A 17,989-nucleotide genomic window follows, 5' to 3' on the forward strand; every position below is an offset into this window, starting at 1 on the left:
TAGGGGATTCGCTTGCGGCGCCCCTATAGTCGCTGCACGGGGCGTATATGTTTACCGTGTCAATAAATTTGTACATGTGCATTCCTTCGTCTTCTTGGTTTTAATATACTGCTTCCCGATAATATTAGCAGATGGCCCGGCGGAGCACCGGGAACAGGGGGGGGGGGGGGGAAGGGAATACGAGTGAGAGCTGAGAGGGTATAGGAAAAGGCACGCAGCGCACATGCGCAGTTCGATCAAGACAGCGCGCGCTTTTTTGGCGCCATTTTCCGGCTCTGCCTTTGCGATTCGCTACGGATGCTCACGTGGCCAGGGGGGGGGGGGGGGGTTCGTGGCGAAACTGTGGAAGCTACAGCTAGAGGAGGCACAGTAAGCGGGTTTCGCCGCCGCGAAAGTAGTGTCGCCGCTGGCATCTCTCGCCAAATTCCGGCTATTTACTTTTCATTGTCTCCGGTCCCCCACGTGACCTTTCTCGATCATTATTGGCTGAGGCTCATTTAACCGGTGGATTCGCCCGCGTTCGTTTCTCCGAGGCGCCGACCCGTCTAACCGTTGTGTAGCTGGCGTCTATGTGGGCAGACGGTGATTTCGTTTCGTGGATTTCGAATATGTTCGAGGCATGGGCGAACGCCTGAATGAAAGGTAAGCACACAAACGTATGGTGCATGTCAGTGATCAGACGCTTAATACTGTCGCCTAACTGTGTGCATGGAGGTACGCCTTGTCCCGTATTACATCACTTTCTGCCGGTTATCAGTCATGATCTGGTTGATGATTCTGCGTGGCGTTACTTGTTGCGTTTTGTTCCGCTATTTGAATGTGTCTGATGTTTAATACACTGGTGTACATGAAAAGGAAAACAGCGTGCATCGCGTACGCCGGGCTCGTCGAATTTTGTCATTAGTCGACATTAGGCGCGTAACGATAGCATGTCTTACATAGCGCATTCAGCTAATTAACGTTGCCTGTGCTCGGGTTTACCATATCATTAACAGGTTCCTTTTTCTTTTTTTTTTTTTCATTCAGACGCCGAAAACTGTTCGTGGCCCTGCGATTCGCGAACATGTGGCCCCTGTCACCTGAAAATTCTACAGTTGTACTGGGATGAAGCGAATGGCTTCTGCGACTCATCACGTGCTATATATGTGTATAATAATATCTACATTCGCCAAACCGAATAGGTTCCCTTAAGGATTGTGTAATATGATAGTCACGCTTTCTGTTGCTCGGCTCTATTTATTCTTTACTTATTCTGCAGTATTCTGCAATAATCCTGTAGATTTATTTGCACTCAAATGTAGCTTCTTGTTTATATGTTTACCGTGTCAATAAATTTGTACATGTGAATTCCTTCGCCTTCTGAATTTTCATTTTCTGCTTCCCGATAATATTAGCAGATGGCCTGGCGAAGCGCTCGGAACAGGGGGGGGGGGGGGAATTCGAGTGTATTCGAGCCTCGAATACACTCGAATTTCGAGGGTATGGAGAGGGCACGCAGCGCACATGCGCAGTTCGATCAGCCAGCGCGCGCTTTTTGGCGCCGTTTTCCGGCTACTTTGTCGTGATTCGTTACGGATGATCACGTGGTCAAGGGGGGCGGTGGTTTTCTTGGCGAAACTGTGGAAGCTACAGCTGCACTCCACTGACGATTGTCTCGAGACCGTCTGCTTCGACTCCGTGTCGTCAATACGAACGCATTGCGCTTATTTCTTCGCGAATTCGCTAAGTTTTGCAAACTAGTGAGATGCGGCATTTCGAGGAGCGTACGAACTCGGTGTTCATGTTCCTGGCTGCATGTTCATGTCTAGGGCTTACCCATAATTACCGCTTCACCCGCAGCGTGACACAAAACGAAAATGGGAAGCAACAACAGCTAAGTGATATCCTGGTGTGAAGGAAGAAAGGCATATGTTCTGCACGTCTGTTCCTCACACCTCTTTGACGACACCTATCTGGAGACGGACGTTTTGCAATTCCGCCTTGAGGTAGCCCCAAAAAGAATGCGGCTATCCTGATGCTGTGCCCACTTTGCTTCCGTGAACAAGCGGGAATCCTCCACATGCCCTGTGACGAGGTAATTGTTTCCTTCTGTTTCGCCTGGAATGGTACCGAAGAAAATAAAATATCCGCATGTCCGCTTCCAACCAAAATTCTATCTAGCATTCGCGGCAGCCGGCAAAAGTGTACAGCAGAGAACCGGCGAGAAAACTAAAACGGTGCTGGAACATACGCCATCTGTTCTCTTGATGGTCTTCGTAGCAGCTTACATTCGTCTAAGCACGTTCATAACCCATTCAGTACACTTTATAAAGGAACAGCGCGTCCTTCTTTCGTTCTTTGTAGTCTATTCAAGCTGGACTATTAAATAGGTCCTCACATGACTGATGTAAAGTTTGTGCTTAGAAAGGCTGTGCAAACGACCATTTTATCCAGAAGATGTGGGTTCGATCCCTACAGCTGGCTAACCTTTTCAGTGACTTTCATATTTCATCGTTGATTTCTTAGGCAATTTGAGGCTTTGTTTGTATCTGTCCCTTCTATGTTGTTCCAGCCTCAGAACATCAGTTTATCTCTTGACCATTTTAGACACGTCTTAAATACTGGATTTCTGTCACAGGCTGTCACAGATTCCATGCTGCTTGACAATTGTCAAGCAGCATGGAATCTGTTCAAAATGGTATGTACAATAGCAATCTCTTCTATATGTATGGGGACGGTTTCATTAATGAGGAATAACATCTCATGAGTTGCAGGATGCATGTGCCAGCTCCTGAGTTTACCTTGTGCAGCCTCACATTTTAGAAAGCAGGAGGAGCGGCATCCACAAGTGGTACTATAGTGTACGTCCTCTTCTGAAGCACATGATACCAAAAACTACATCAGGAGACGGTATGTACACAACACGTTTATCATCACTGTTCGAGCAATTAAATCGTATTCATAGTTAATTGTGACTAGACGCTATATAGCTTCTCTCTGAAAACAAAACATTAAAGTAGAGTATTTAGGGTACGGTGGGCAAGACGAGACAGAAATTTGCAATTGAACGTAAAATTTTCATTTTTCATGTTTTTGAAAAAGAAAAAAAAAACTAGCCATAGACAGGGGTCTAGAGCAGTGTTTCCCAAACTTTTGGCGGTGACGGACCGCCGGAAGCGATGAGAACGAATTCACGGACCCCCCCCCCCCCATACACACACACACACCGTCACAGCCAGTGCATAACCAGCAACCTCGTCAGCTGCTGCGTGCTTTCGATACAGCTTCAGAAACGATTCCGGACTGGATTCTTCTTCTTGTTTGTATGTGTATGACGTGGACAAACGTGCATTGCAGGACTTTTCTATCAGGAAATTAGAAGCTAGCCGTTGAAGCATGCTTGTAGCAATTTTGGAAGTTCTGGGTGCTTGGAAATCGGGCAGCATGTACGAGCGCGTGTTTGTGGGGAAGAAAATCCTCACTGAAATGTGAGAGACGGTCGCGGACCCCCACGAACATTCTCGCGGACCCCCAGGGGTCCGCGGACCACACTTTGGGAAACACTGGTCTAGAGCTTCTGACCTGCGAGTGCAGAACGGACATAGCTGGTCTAGAATTAACACAAAGCAAGCAATTAAAAAAATGCAGATTGTCTCATCATGCCCCGAGGGTTGGTGCAAGATGAGACACGCCGTGGTAATGAACTACACACATTTATTTTTGTAATCCAAGCAGACAAAGCGAAGCCTGTGGGCCCCTACACAACCCCCGCCCCCGAGCCCACTGCTCACGTGATGTGCAAAAGAAACACACAGAACCCGAAGCTATTTTGCTCCACCGTCCTTTGCAAACAAGGCACCGCCGGTCTGATGTGTCGCTGGTCGCTCGCTTTTGCGTGCACCTCTGCTTTGCTGGGAAATATCCTATGAAACAGGAAAATTCGCTGGAAAATCCTAGGCAATATGCAAAAAACAAATCTCTGAGGAACAAGCATAAAGTCATCTAATAGTTGACTTACCAGTTTCTAAATTACGTTAAATTTAAAGTGCATTAAATTTAAATTACATTGAATTGTCGCGTCTTGCCCCGTGCATATTATCAACACCGGATAACCAAGAGTGCCCATGTTTTGCATATATCCAGATGGATGAATAAAGAAAAAGGATGTGAATTTACATTGACAGAATGAGCCTGCGTAACGCTGCTGCACAGATGACAAGAAAAAGGACTACAGAAAATCGCGCCTTTTTGGCGGGTGTTTATATTCCAGGCAGAAGTAACCGATTTTTCTTTCTCTCTCTTCACCAATCCGGATAATTCTCACATGAAATAAAGCGAACATGTAGAGTCACCTATGAGTAAAGTGTCAAGCGCGTGGAGCGAAGCGTTCCGAGACAGGCAGTGCCGAGCAAGAAATGTCGCGTCTTGCCTCGTGTTTGATCTTGCCCCACCTTAGCCTATCTGTCGCACAGCCGTGACAGCAATAGATATTCTTTAATTATATATTTAAAAACCATATATTTGTTTTATTTTATAGTATTCATCCTGGATGAGCTGCCCCTCAAGCCTTCTGTTCCGTGTCAGACAGTGGCCCAACCTTTTTCGACAACTTTGGTTTTGTACACATTGGCTTCGAAGTTGGAAAAATGGCACACAAGAAAACACAAACAGCCCTTCCAACTTCCATGCTTGGTAATAATGTCTTACAATACGTCCTTTGTGTTTCACAACATATAGATGACAAATGTTTGTGCATGGTATTTAATTACTGGTCAACAATTACTGGTCGACAGCAAATACTGGAATGAGTTAACACACACGCGCACAAAAATGAAAGGAACAATGGCACATCCCAGGAACTTACTGGTGAAAGCATTCTCCGCTTGTGTTCGGGGTGCAGGCAATAGTTGATCACTGTTCATGTCGTTATTACTCTACTCATGTCAACGACTAGACTGACGGATGCCACACGACCAAAAATCAACCATATGGTACCATAAAGCCTGAATGGGCTCCTATCTCCGTGTCTTTCCTTATCTACGTATCACTTACCAGCACCGCGAGCTGGCTAAAAGTTTCGTTGGTGCGCAAGATGTCCAGCTTAACCTGCACTGCACAACCGTCGCGTCTCGAAGGAGGGAAACACGTGTTTGCAATCGTTATTTGCTCTTGAATAATGCGAGTGCCTAGTGTTTTCTTTCCATCTAGTGGTTTGTGAGCATAGGTGGGCATTTTGGTGAAACCTCACTCGCCCTCACCCTCACGGCCCTCACGGGCTCATGCCCTCACTCGCCCTCACCCTCACCGCCCTCACGGGCTCATGCCCTCACTCGCCCTCACCCTCACGGCCTTCACGGGCTCATGCCCTCACTCGCCCTCACGAGCACAGGCCCTCACTCGCCCTCACCCTCACGGCCCTCATGGGCACATGCCCTTACTCGCCCTCACCTTCACGGCCCTCACGGGCACATGTCCTCACTCGCCCTCACCCTTACGGCCCTCACAGACACATGCCCTCAATCGCCCTCACCCTCACCGCCCTCACCCTCACGGCACTCACAAACGCAAGCCCTGAGGGTCTTACCCTCATAAGGTCTCCTGTGAGTGCACTCATGAGGTTGTGCCCCTCATGAGCATAGGTGGGCATTTTGGTGAAACCTCACTCGCCCTCACCCTCACAGCCCTCACGGGCTCATGCCCTCACTCGCCCTCACCCTCACCGCCCTCATGAGCACATGCGCTCACTCGCCCTCACCCTCACGGCCCTCACGGGCTCATGCCCTCACTCGCCCTCACCTTACCGCCCTCACGAGCACAGGCCCTCACTCGCCCTCACCCTCACAGTACTCAGAAACGAAAGCCCTCATCCATGAGGGCCTTACCCTCATAAGGTCTCCTGTGAGTGCACTCATGAGGTCTGAGGGGCGCCAGGTCTCTGTGAGTGAAGTCACTGGTGAGGCCTGAAGTGTGTGTGGTCAGTATGAGGGCATTCAGAAATGAGGTCAAATGACGCATACCAGACGTGTGCAAATTAACTATGAAGGCATTGATGATATGGTTCCAGCGACACAACCACCGGCTGTGTGACTTTAAGGGGCTGGTGTGCACGTATTTAGCAATTTCGTCTACGTCGCGCTGGGAACGAAATTGACGAAATTGCTAAAAATTTGCGACGAAATTGCTAAAAAGGGGCACACCAGCCCTTTAAAGTGCACCCTGCCGGTAGATGGATCACTGGAACCATATCACCAACTAATCCGTCAGTTCAGGACGCTTGGCTGTGTTTGCAGCGCGACGTAGAAGAAATTGCGAAAAACGGGCACACCAGCCCTTTAAAGTGCACACTGCGTGTAGTTGGGTCTCTGGAACCATATCACCGACTAATCCGTCAGCTCAGGACGCTTGGATGTGTTCCCAGCGCGACATAGAGGAAATTGCTAAAAACGGGAACTCCAGCCCTTTAAAGTGCACCCTGCCGGTAGCTGGAACCATATCACTAGTGCCTTCATAATTTGCCCACGTCTCGTAAGCGTCATTTGACCTCATTTCTGAATGCACTCATACTGACCTCACACCCCTCAGGCCTCACCAGTGACTTCACTCACACAGACCTGGCGCCCCTCAGACCTCATGAGTGCACTCACAGGAGGTCTCATGAGGGGCAAAACCTCATGAGTGCACTCACAGGAGACCTCATGAGGGTTAAGAACCTCATGAGTGCACTCACGGATGGCCAGATCGCGGGCTTGCCCTCACTCACCCTCACCTCAAAGGCGTGAGGTGAGGGTGAGGGGCACTCATGAAGGCCCTCATGAGTGAGTTCGCCCAGCAATGCTCATGAGACCTCCTGTGAGTGCACTCATGAGGTCTCAGGGGCGCCAAGTCTCTGTGAATGAAGTCACTGGTGAGGCCTGAGGTGTGTGAGGTCAGTATGAGGGCATTCAGAAATGAGGTCAAATGACGCATACCAGACGGGTGCAGGGTGCACTTTGAAGGGCTGGTGTGCCCGTTTTTAGCAATTTCGTCTACGTCGCACTGGGAACACAGCAAAGCCTCCTGAGCTAACTGATTACTTGGCGATATGGTTCCAGCGACCCATCTAGAGGCAGGATGCACTTTAAAGGGCTGGTGTGCACGTTTTTACAAATTTAGTCTATGTCGCGCTGGGAACACAACAAAGCGTCCTGAGCTGACTGATTACTTGGTGATATGGTTCCAGTAACCGAGCTACCGACAGGGTGCACTTTAAAGGGCTGGTGTGCACGTTTTTATAAATTTAGTCTGTGTCGCGCTGGGAACACAGCAAAGCGTCCTGAGCTGACTGATTACTTGGCGATATGGTTCCAGCGACCCATCTAGAGGCAGGGTGCACTTTAAAGGGCTGGTGCGCCCGTTTTTAGCAATTTCGCGTACATCGCGCTGGGAACAGAACAAAGTCGCGACATAGACGACATAGACGACGCGACATAGACGAAATTGGTAAAAACATGCACACCAGCCCTTTAAAGTGCACCCTGCCTGTAGTTGGGTCACTGGACCCATATCACCAAGTCATCAGTCAAATCAGGACGCTTTGCTGTGTTCCCAGCGCGATATAGACGAAATTGCTAAAAACGTGCACACGAGTCCTTTAAAGTGCGCCCTGCCTGTAGTTGGGTCGCTGGAACCATATCACCAAGTAATTAGTCAGCTCAGGACGCGTGGCTATGTTCCCAGAGCGACGTAGACGAAATTGCTAAAAACGGGCACACCAGCCCTTTAAAGTGCACCCTGCCGGTACAATTGGGTGGCTGGAACCACGTCACCAAGTAATCAGTCAGCCAAGACGCTTTGCTGTGTTCCCAGCGCGGCATAGACGAAATTGCTAAAAACGGGCACACCAGCCCTTTAAAGTGCACACTGCGTGTAGTGGTCGCTGGAACCACGTCACCAAGTAATCAGTCAGCCAAGACGCTTTGCTCTGTTTCCAGCGCGACATATACGAAACTGCTAAAAACGGGCAGACCAGCCCTTTAAAGTGCACACTGCGTGTACGTGGGTCGATGGAACCATATCACCAACTAATCCGTCAGCTCAGGACGCTTGGCTCTGTTTCCAGCGCGACGCAGACGAAATTCTTTAAAGCGGGCACATCAGCCCTTTAAAGTGTACACCGCGTGTAGTTGGGTCGCTGGAACCATATCACCAACTAATCCATCAGTTCAGGACGCTTGGCTGTGTTCCCAGCGCGACGTAGACGAAATTGCTAAAAATGGGAACACCAGCCCTTTAAAGTGCACCCTGCCGGTAGCTGGATCGCTGGAACCATACCACTAGTGCCTTCATAATTTGCCCACGTCTCGTAAGCGTCATTTAAGCTCATTTCTGAATGCACTCACGCTGACCTCACACCCCTCAGGCCTCACCAGTGACTTCACTCACACAGACCTGGTGCCCCTCAGACCTCATGAGTGCACTCACAGGAGACTTCGTGAGGGTAAGACCTCATGAGTGCACTCACAGGAGACCTCATGAGGGTAAGAACCTCATGAGTGCACTCACGGATGGCGTGATCGCGGGCTTGCCCTCACTCGCCCTCACCTCGAAGGTGTGAGGTGAGGGTGAGGGGCACTCATGAGGGCCCTCATGAGTGAGTTCGCCCAGCTATGTTTGTGAGTGACCCGCTCCGTTGTTCCTTCGCTACGATGTGCGGCAGCGCGCATACACGTTTGCGAAGTTAGCCTCAATAAACCTCTACCCGACAAACGTCATCGTTGGTAGACAAACCGAAACTGAAACGGATCGGAAGGGGAGAGCTGGGTTCCACGAATGGGCAATTGTTCCCTGCCTCCTATTGAAAGAAAAGCAGGACCGAAGGTCGCGTCCTTTTCAGAGACCATCGTAATCCCCTCAAGACCGTGGCTTTCGGCCGCGACCTTGTTCGCCACTAGCTTTGAACGCAGTTCAACTCTACCAAATTCGTGGCGCTGTCGAACACTATGACGTCATTTGTTTACAAAGAGGTAGAGGTCTATTAAAAAAAATATTATTTGAGTTTAACAAAAAGTACCTCTTAGATTTTTTTGCTACGTCTTGTTAGGAAGACGGTGCATCGAATGGCACCTTGATCACGCTTCTATACCGACCTCCTCACACCGAATGTTTCGATCAAAAATGTGCAAGTTTTGTCGAATTTTCATAACTTCCCGATTTTTTACTGCGGCATACAGTGCACCCGCGGGGATGGATTTTTTGTGCTTAAAGTACAACATGGGGGCTATTCGACAAAAACGTTTCAGGAAGAAATTCCAGAATTTTATATTGCAAAGAAATCGTGAACTTGCACAAACTTAGCAAATTTCGTGCATGCCACAAGCGTCGAGCCCGTCGAGTGCGATGGTGAAAACTGCTTATATACGGTAAAATGAACTCTCCCCTATCAAATAAGACGCTTTCTAACATGCTCCGTGCCTTACGTGGGCCGTAATGCCTGCTTAAAACGACATAGGTTTTCGCCAAGCACTGCATCTATGAGGGGCTCTGCACAACATAAATTTCAATTCCATTAGAACAGATCAATGTGCGGCTGCTTTCGGAGTCATAAGAAACCACAAAAAAAATTCACACAATATTCTAGGGGGGGGGGGGGGGGTCGAGCGGCACCTCTGGATCATTTGGCGTGGAATGGCCCAGCTCCCTTCCAGAGGGTTCCGTCACATGAATGGAGATATCCTTTATCACAAGACTTTCACCATAAACTTCAATTCCGACCGCTGATTTTATATAGCGCACCAGAAAACTTATCGTGAACAATGAATGTAATAAATCTCTTGGAAGCTGTCCGGTTTTGAACCAACCGCGGATTCCTCGGAAACCCTACTCATGCCAGTTGTGCGCGGCAAAGACATTGGTTTGTGCTAGTAGACCGCTGCCGGTAGTTCGGCAGGCTAGCGCGTCTACCGCACCCTATGAACAGATAAGATTATGAGACGCGCTGTATCTGTCAATGGTTCCGGTAGGTACGGTAAGTCAACAACCACTTTATCGGCGGTCTACACTAACTATCGCTATTACCAGGGTGCGAACACTCCGAATATTGACATCCTGCGTTCAAGCTTTTCAAGACACACGAGTGTGGTGGTCGATGTAAAAAGCGATGTAGGGTGTTATCTATTGCGTATGCCCGCACGGGACGGATTTAGATCGACGCGTCCTACTTTCCAGGTGTCACCGAATAAAAGTTTTGTCGAACAACAGATCCAATGTGCACTTGGACATATCCGCTGGGCAAAAAAGAAAACAAATATTGATGGCCATCTTCCGCGGTAGTGCTTGTGTCACAAGGTCTGTCGCAGGAAGTACTTTTATTCAACTCTCTCCTGAACACCTTATATTATAAACAGAATAAAAAACAAGTGCTTTATCGGGTGACAAACGAAACAATTAATATATCCGTTTATGAAGTAAAAAAGCTTCAAAAGTGTAGAGTTGCACGGAAATAAAATACAGCAGAGTACTCACTTGTTTGCTGCGCCGTCAATCAGACGTTGTGTCCAGTGAAAGTTTCGCAGACGATCTTCTGATGCGGACGTTTCCTCTTCCTCCTCCGCTGAGTGAGGAGGAAACTCCTCCGACGACCCTTCACTCATGTGTTCTGACAGCCTAGGAAATGCGTCGTAGGTGCTATGCGTCGACACCTTAGTCATTAACCCGCTAGGAAAGCAGTGTTGATAAAGATGAAAGATGGAACTCATTGAAAAGGTTAGTCAGCTGTAGGACTCTAACCCACATGTTCTGGATTACCGATCCAGGGCTCTACCAATTGAGCTAAGCTAACACACCTCCCCAGCGACTTCCAAGGGCGCGTCATCTGAAGGGACAAACCAACCACTCTCTCACTCATCCCCCTTTCACTCTTACATTTTACTCACTCATACACACATTCATACGACAGGATCGATCGTATGTATTTGTCCTTTCTATGTGTTCCAGCCTCAGAACATCAGTTGTCTCAATCGTTGTTGAAGACAGGCGTCAATTAACTCCCCCTCGTTAACAGGAAAAGCCGGCTCTCCAAACTCATTTTCATTACGTTTGCTTTCATAGTTTGCTCCTGGAGAGTCTGTACCTGCACCCCTAAGGTACAAAAGTGAAGGGGAAGAGGCCATGCCTTCTGGAACGTATTCGTGCAACCAAAACCAGGTACGGCTCCCTGAAGAACGGAAGTGCCTGTAGCCCGTACGTTATTGTTTCCACAATCCGACCAAAGAAAGGAAAAAGAAAAGACTGGTACGGCCTGCGGGAAACACTTTTTCATTTTCTTTTTTTTTGATCGAGGGAATTGAACACGTTCACGTTCCACTGACTTTGTCGTACGCTTACGGCAAGTGAAAGTGTACATTCGTCACGGTCGTCTGCTTTGATCAAAGCAGATGCAGTAAGAACGATAAGGAAAGCGCATTCAATTATTCTGTTGCGTGCTCTCCAGTGTACGTTTTTTTTTTCTTCTTTTAGTTCCGTGTTAGAGCCGCGAGGCAACTGTGGCTATGAGCGGCATACAGACGTGGACACATGGAGAGAGGACATCAGCAAAAAGTGGGGTACAGGGACGTTAGTGTGCGTCCTGGGTCGACTTCAGGGGAAATGTGCCGACACTCGTCTGGAAAATCCCATACTGTGCGTGACGTGGTTAAGTTCCTTGACAAAGAAGAACGTGAATAGGACGGTTTCGGCGGTTTTTATACCGTTGCTATCAGAAACTGCATCGCTTTGGACCAATATTCTATACCAGCGCGGCTGAAAGTGTGAAATTACATGCGCTTCGGTTGAGAGAATACGAAAGCGCCTCACAGGGGGCCGGATCAGTTAAGTGGGAAACACTGTGCGCATACATTCCAATACAGATGATATTTTGTATCAGTGTCATAAACATCTAGAGTGAAGAATAGGAGAAGACACCAATAAAGCGTCCGTTGCGGTGCCACCAATCATTTGTGGTCACACAAATGTGAGTAAATTTCGAGGAAAAAAAATCAACTGTGCACGTTTTTTTAACCTGTACTTTTATCCGTGTGAATCTGCTGGCGGTCTTTTATGTATGTGAGACACCTTATGGTTTTCACTTTATAATGACATAAGCACGTTCTGCGGACAGTTTCGAGGATCCCGTACGATTTTTGGCAAAAGCGGATGACGCGCACCACTGGATGAACTGTTTCGGAACCATGTTCAACAAACCCCCTAGACGAGGAACGCACAGAAAAAGAGGGCCAAACACGACGAAGTCGCAATCGATTTGAGACTTCGTTGTGTTTGTCCCTCATTTTTCTGTGTCCCTCATTTTTCTGTAGTATGGATCTATATCACCAGCTTCCTTGCTTCCTAAATATTCTATTAGTATCTTTTGAAACCATTTTCCGTGGTGAGCATAATAGCATAACGTAAACGTCTTTCAAAGCATAATGTTTTGTTTTTGATTTTCGAGGTTGTACGGAACGTTGTACGTGACCCCGGAAGAAGTGCATTTCTCGCGACTCCGGAAGTCGTGACGGGGTGTTACTCTTCATGACAATCAAATAACAGCGCATCTTTCAGGTTCCTTGTAGCGCAGCGGAGGAGCTTTTTCTTCGCGATACCCAGGTCCAAAGATGGCAGCGTGCTTGTTACGAAACATATAAGAACCTAATCAGTATACGCTTCCTGTATATTGTGAAACACCTATGAGAACGTATAACGGATGTTCTTCTTTGGGAAGATTGCAACTTGCGCAGGCACCAAATTCGTTCCGCCGTTCATTCGGCCCCGACGGAATAATAAAGCTCCCCTCCAAGGGGAGGCTGCCACGCGGCATAAACCAACGAGTAGGAGGATAAAATTGCGTAAACGCAGGCTGGACGAAATCCATGATGAATCAGGTCTAACCGTTTTCTTTTCTCTCTCCATATATATTTGGTATTAGCCTCAATGTGTATGTCCGTGTAGCCCATGGTCAGGCTCGTGTCAGCATGGAGTATATTGCGTGTTTCCCGAAACCTACGCAACATCTCGTCCACTCACCTGGCTGTTCTAAAAGGAAGTCTCGCTGCTTTCTCCGAAATCCTTCTCTTTTCCCTCAACAATTCCTTCCGTACTTGACGACAATTTCCGGCGGAAACTTTAATACGGTCAACTTTCCCTTACGACGAATCCGCAAGAATAAGGGACAAAGCTGCCACAGGATATTCGAAATCGATTTATGATAGTGCTTGACATTTCTTTTGATCCCAATTGTACGTTACATTATACTAGATTTTTTTTTTTAAATGTCGTTTCGCTACGATAAAATGAAAATGCGCACGCTATCTATCTTCCGTCAAGCCTTGCTTGTCATCAAAAAAGAGCTACGCCGTCCGCGACTAGCACGTATTTATGGAGAACAAAAAAAATAAAATAAAATGGTGAGCAATTTGAACTCTGAATGCACGTTAAATGGCCTCGTTGAGTTCCTCGTAAGTCCGGAAGCACTTATGGCTATACACAATGGAGCACTATGGATCTTTTTGCGGGACTCGATCGATGGACAAGCACAACTCAATGATACACAATTTTTTATTATGGATGCCTTACAAAACGCGCCTTGTTACGACCGTGGTATCAGCAGCGTTACTTATTTATTTTCCATTCTGTTAGCCCCCTAGTCGAACCGTTACACGGGGGTTATAGACAGCACTGCCACCCTCACAGTAAAAGTAGCAGAAATGGCAAACCAGAATATACCAATAATATGACCCCGATGCAAAACTGCCTCAGCATTAGGCTAGGTCAATAGTACTCAAAACGTCAATGAAAGTCTAAACATTTTGCGCAACGACTAATGCGTTTACGTAATGCATTCCAAATTGTGATTCTGTGCGGAAAGTATTTAAATACCCTTGCTTCATAGCCTTACTCTGGCCTGCTCGCAAGGATCGTGACGAGAAAGATTCGAAATATCGTTTTCTAGTGAGTTTTAGCTTATTATCATATAACGGAAAGAACGTCATATTTAGTTGATATACGTCTGCTTATTGGACTTTTTTGTTGTTGCTGTTTTTTAATTTTGTTATTGTCTATACGTTAAGGACCCGCTGAGCGGGTTTTAACATATAGATACAAAGCCAGTTCGCTTGAAGTCGGACATTATGAAACGGGCTGCTAACCTCTGAACCTGTTCTATTTGGGTCGTTACCTTCTTTGTGAAGTGCCCCGTAATATTACCATATTCCAATAGAGGGCGGGCTATTGTATTATATGCGGTTAGTTTTACATTTGTCGAACTCAACTCCCTTTGAGTAGGTTCCTAGCCTTCCTATATCTTTGTCCCACTTCAAAATAGGTGTTACATTAATACTCAAATATCTAATTGAGTCAACCCCGATTAATTTCTAGGCTTGAATCAAACTGTATTGTAGATTTTGTTGCTGTTGTTGTTAGATGTGAATGAAAATCGGCAGTTTTCTGGCAGTTAATATGCATTTCTCAATCGTCACACAATTGCGAAATTTTCTCTAAATATCCAGCAAGTGTTATTTGATCAATGATCAGTTACATCTGTAACGGGGAAATACATCGTCCTGGAAAAACTTCACCATCACAGGACGGTTCACACGAGATACAATATTATTAATATCTCAATACGGATCCAGCTCCCGTGGTCAGGATGATCGCTTTCCACGGCGAGACTGGGAGAAGACACGGGTTCGAATCCTGCCACCGGCTGTGCTGTCTGCGGTTTTCCCTGGGTTTTCCGAAGACTTTCCAGACGAATGTCGGCACAGTTCCCCCTGAAGTCGGCCCAGGACGCATACTAACCCCCTGTCGCCCACTCCTTCCTGCTGTCCTCTCTCCATCTGTCCACGTCTGTACGCCGTTCATTGCCACAGTTGCTTCACGGCGCTAACTCGGAATTTAAAAAAAAAACAATACGGATCCCTGGAGGAATCTAACATAATCGTCATCAGGTGCAGGTGCTGTTACGAAGATGAAGATACGGAGATAGTATCTTGTCGAATTATTTGCAGAAGTCAAGGCATATGACAACGACCTGAAGTCGTCCCTGGAGTTGTGAGTGGGTTCGATTAGCTGTGTGTAGTTGTAGATACTCCAATAGACGACTTGAGAAAATCCCAGAGTGCTTATAGCACTGCTTTGAACTGTGTGAACTTGCGTTATGGGAAAGAAGGAGGTGGTCTTCAAGTTCAAACTATTTCGATTTTTCCTTTCTCCGCCCATTGTCCACGACGTGTCCCGGTCAGCAAAAACGAAACGTGAATGACCCTTCACTCCTGAGACTAAGCGCCCAGGATGCAATGCGTGCGCAAGGAGCACTGGGATTTCCTGAGACCGTCTATTGAATGATGGCTTGTTGAAAAAAGTTGAAGTTAATCTATTCAAGTATGAAGTTAATCTATTCCTTGTTACCAGATGGATACGCAAGAATTACTTTGTGCTCTCTTCCAGTCATCTGCATGGTAAGTTACACTCCGAAAGTGATTTTTCGTAATTAAGTTAGAAAAGGGAAATTATATCGGCGTAAGAATCCATTTCGTATTGAGTCCGGTTCAGGATATTTCCTAACGTCAATTTTCTGAAGGAGGTTCAGTATACCCTAGACAGACGCTGCTTCCATTATTTGCTGTTTATGCGAACAGCTCTTCTTGGTGTGGTACAAACACTGAATCGAAATACTCGTTGAAACCACTGGCAACTTGCGGCGGCTCTGAGGCCATTGTACCATTTTTCTGTAAATTGGCTTATTTGGTTATTTAAAGAAATTCCAAAATTTTTGTGGATTTGTCCTCATGTGAAGTTTCCAAAGTGTTCGTCGGTTGTTTATTGGCATTGAATACAGCACCGTGCCCAGTGCAGCGTTGGCGTTTAAGTCGTTTCTAAATGAATTATTTCACGAGTCACCCAGCGATTGCATTTCCGGATAACCTTAGTTCTCCTTGGGCTATACTTTTCATTCATTCACACGAAGGATGTTTACACGGTCATGCAATTCATGAAGGACATTTTCCAAATGCAATAATACACAGTCATCGTTCGCATCCTTGAAGCTTTTCGCTCTTTTCAGAACAGGTTTCTTACTAAGGTTAGCTTATCCAAGTATTCGGGAAAAACCATTTTGTGGTCAGACCATCTCGCGCAGTAATTTCTGTGTTTATAAGTGAAGCCAACCAATAGCTGGTCTAACACAGGAACCTCGTTGGTTCATTCACCATTTGATCTGGATTATACTGAAAGGCTATTTGGAACAAGACGTCCTATTCGTGTCTTTCTTTTCCTCTGGCTCTGAGCATATCCCAATTTATACATGTTAACTTGAAGTCCCCTATGAGCATAACGTTTTGCTTAGAATTCACGTGCTCAAACATACAGGGTGCTTTTTTTCAGCTGCAACACATTTTCATAAAAAGGGGAGTTGCCTCAGGACGCCTTTACTTTTGTCATTGGATTACTCGACGGGGTTCCTGCTAGGAAACCGTATTTTTTTTTTTTTTTTCAATCAGGGGACTAATTAGCGGATATATTTTAATGAACTTTCTAAATATTGAATTTAGGGACCACATTGCAATTCTGACATTAAAGTCTGATCTCCACATGAACGGCTCGAACCACTCATGAAGCACAAAAGTAATCGCAGCGCCGCGTTACAGACCTAACTATTTCACCCCCGCATCTGTTGCAAACCGCAAGTGATCGGCAAAGGTGCGTCAGTGACGTCGATATCTCCGGCATCACTTGACGTCACAGAAAGACATCATATGCGATTCAGGCAAACCTTTATCGCGGCATGTTTCACGATCTTTGTTTTGTTTTCTACTTTCTTTTTTTCCTTCTTGTGTTCGCAGTCTCGCGCCGTATCACTCATTTCATCCTGCTAGACACTGCTCTTACCCTTTGCCGGTGCGATAAGCGCTGATATGTAGTAATGATGCGCAAAGCACCTTTCAAGCTTACTCCCTAAAGTCAATAATCAATGTCAATATATCAATCAATATATCAATATATATCAATAATCAATGTCAAAATATCTCTGTTAAGTAGTACCTTAATTGAGAAAAGCATGCCGTTTTCTAGTAGCAGCGACGTCGAGTAATCCAATGACAAAAATAAAAGCGTCCTAAGGCAAGTCCCCTTTTTATGAATATTTGTTGCAGCTAAAAGGAAACGCCCTGTATAATTCTGCTATGTGGGACAAAGGGGCCTTTGTCTCAATGAACGTCTTCGCTAGCATGAGCTGAACGCCAACAAAAGCCATGTATCTAGTGAGCTGGCGGCACACTTGCGTGAATGGAAGTTTATTTTCGTGAAATAAGGGTGCTCCCTTCCGGGAAGAGCAAATGAAAAAGGCCGCTTAAAGAGTCTAGAAAGTAGATAGTAGAAGAGGCAGATAGAGTAGTAGATAGCTGGTCGCTGAAAAGTAAACTTTCATCATTCCCCCCTGTCGCTGCTTCGAGATTTTTTAGGTTGAATTGCTGCAATTAAACGTTAACTGTGCTGGGCCTGGCAGGGCCATTTTTCGATGGGTCCGGGTCGGGTCGGGCGCAGAAAGGTCTTTTACCTTTAATAGTGTTTCCTACGTTACTGGCACGACTATGAACTGAATTACGACGTTCTGACCCAAAGATTCAAGACAAATAAAAGAAAAGGAAACGAAGACCGAGAAGAGCCTGATAAAGAACTCCAAAACCCTTGGCACAGGGAGCCTGGGGACAGGGGCTGATGCTGACCCTCGGTTTGGGAGGGGGGGGGGGGTGCGGTTTCATTGTCGTAGCGTGTAGAGGGGAAGGTGAGAGAGGAAGTACAATGTATAAACTGACGTTTTGGGGGTGGGCGATCGCCACCCTCCCTGGATCCTCCACTGCCTGGGGACCCACACTTGGTGTCACACAACAGGCTTCTTCTTACAGTTGCGCTTCAAACTACTCACCAGGGTTCAGTGGTTTTTACGAAAAGGTCTTCCCGGGAGCAGTACCGCACAGGATGCTGCCCCGACGACCGCACCGCA

At 46.7% G+C, this 17,989-nt stretch overlaps 1 protein-coding gene across 2 annotated transcripts in view; it reads right to left on the minus strand.

The window, feature by feature from the left end:
* LOC135378401 (very long chain fatty acid elongase 7-like) overlaps positions 1-17,989 on the minus strand; it is a 211,751-nt gene that overhangs the window by 30,269 nt on the left and 163,493 nt on the right. The window contains exon 1 of one of the 2 annotated variants that reach the window (XM_064611436.1): positions 10,480-10,511. The exons of the other annotated variant lie outside the window; for it this stretch is intronic. The gene's annotated coding sequence lies outside the window, so the exon portion shown is untranslated. Of the gene's footprint in view, positions 1-10,479; positions 10,512-17,989 lie in introns of those variants that run through there. 2 annotated transcript variants of the gene reach the window in all.

This window comes from Ornithodoros turicata, chromosome 1 (assembly GCF_037126465.1).
Source record: "Ornithodoros turicata isolate Travis chromosome 1, ASM3712646v1, whole genome shotgun sequence".
NCBI lineage: Eukaryota > Metazoa > Arthropoda > Arachnida > Ixodida > Argasidae > Ornithodoros > Ornithodoros turicata.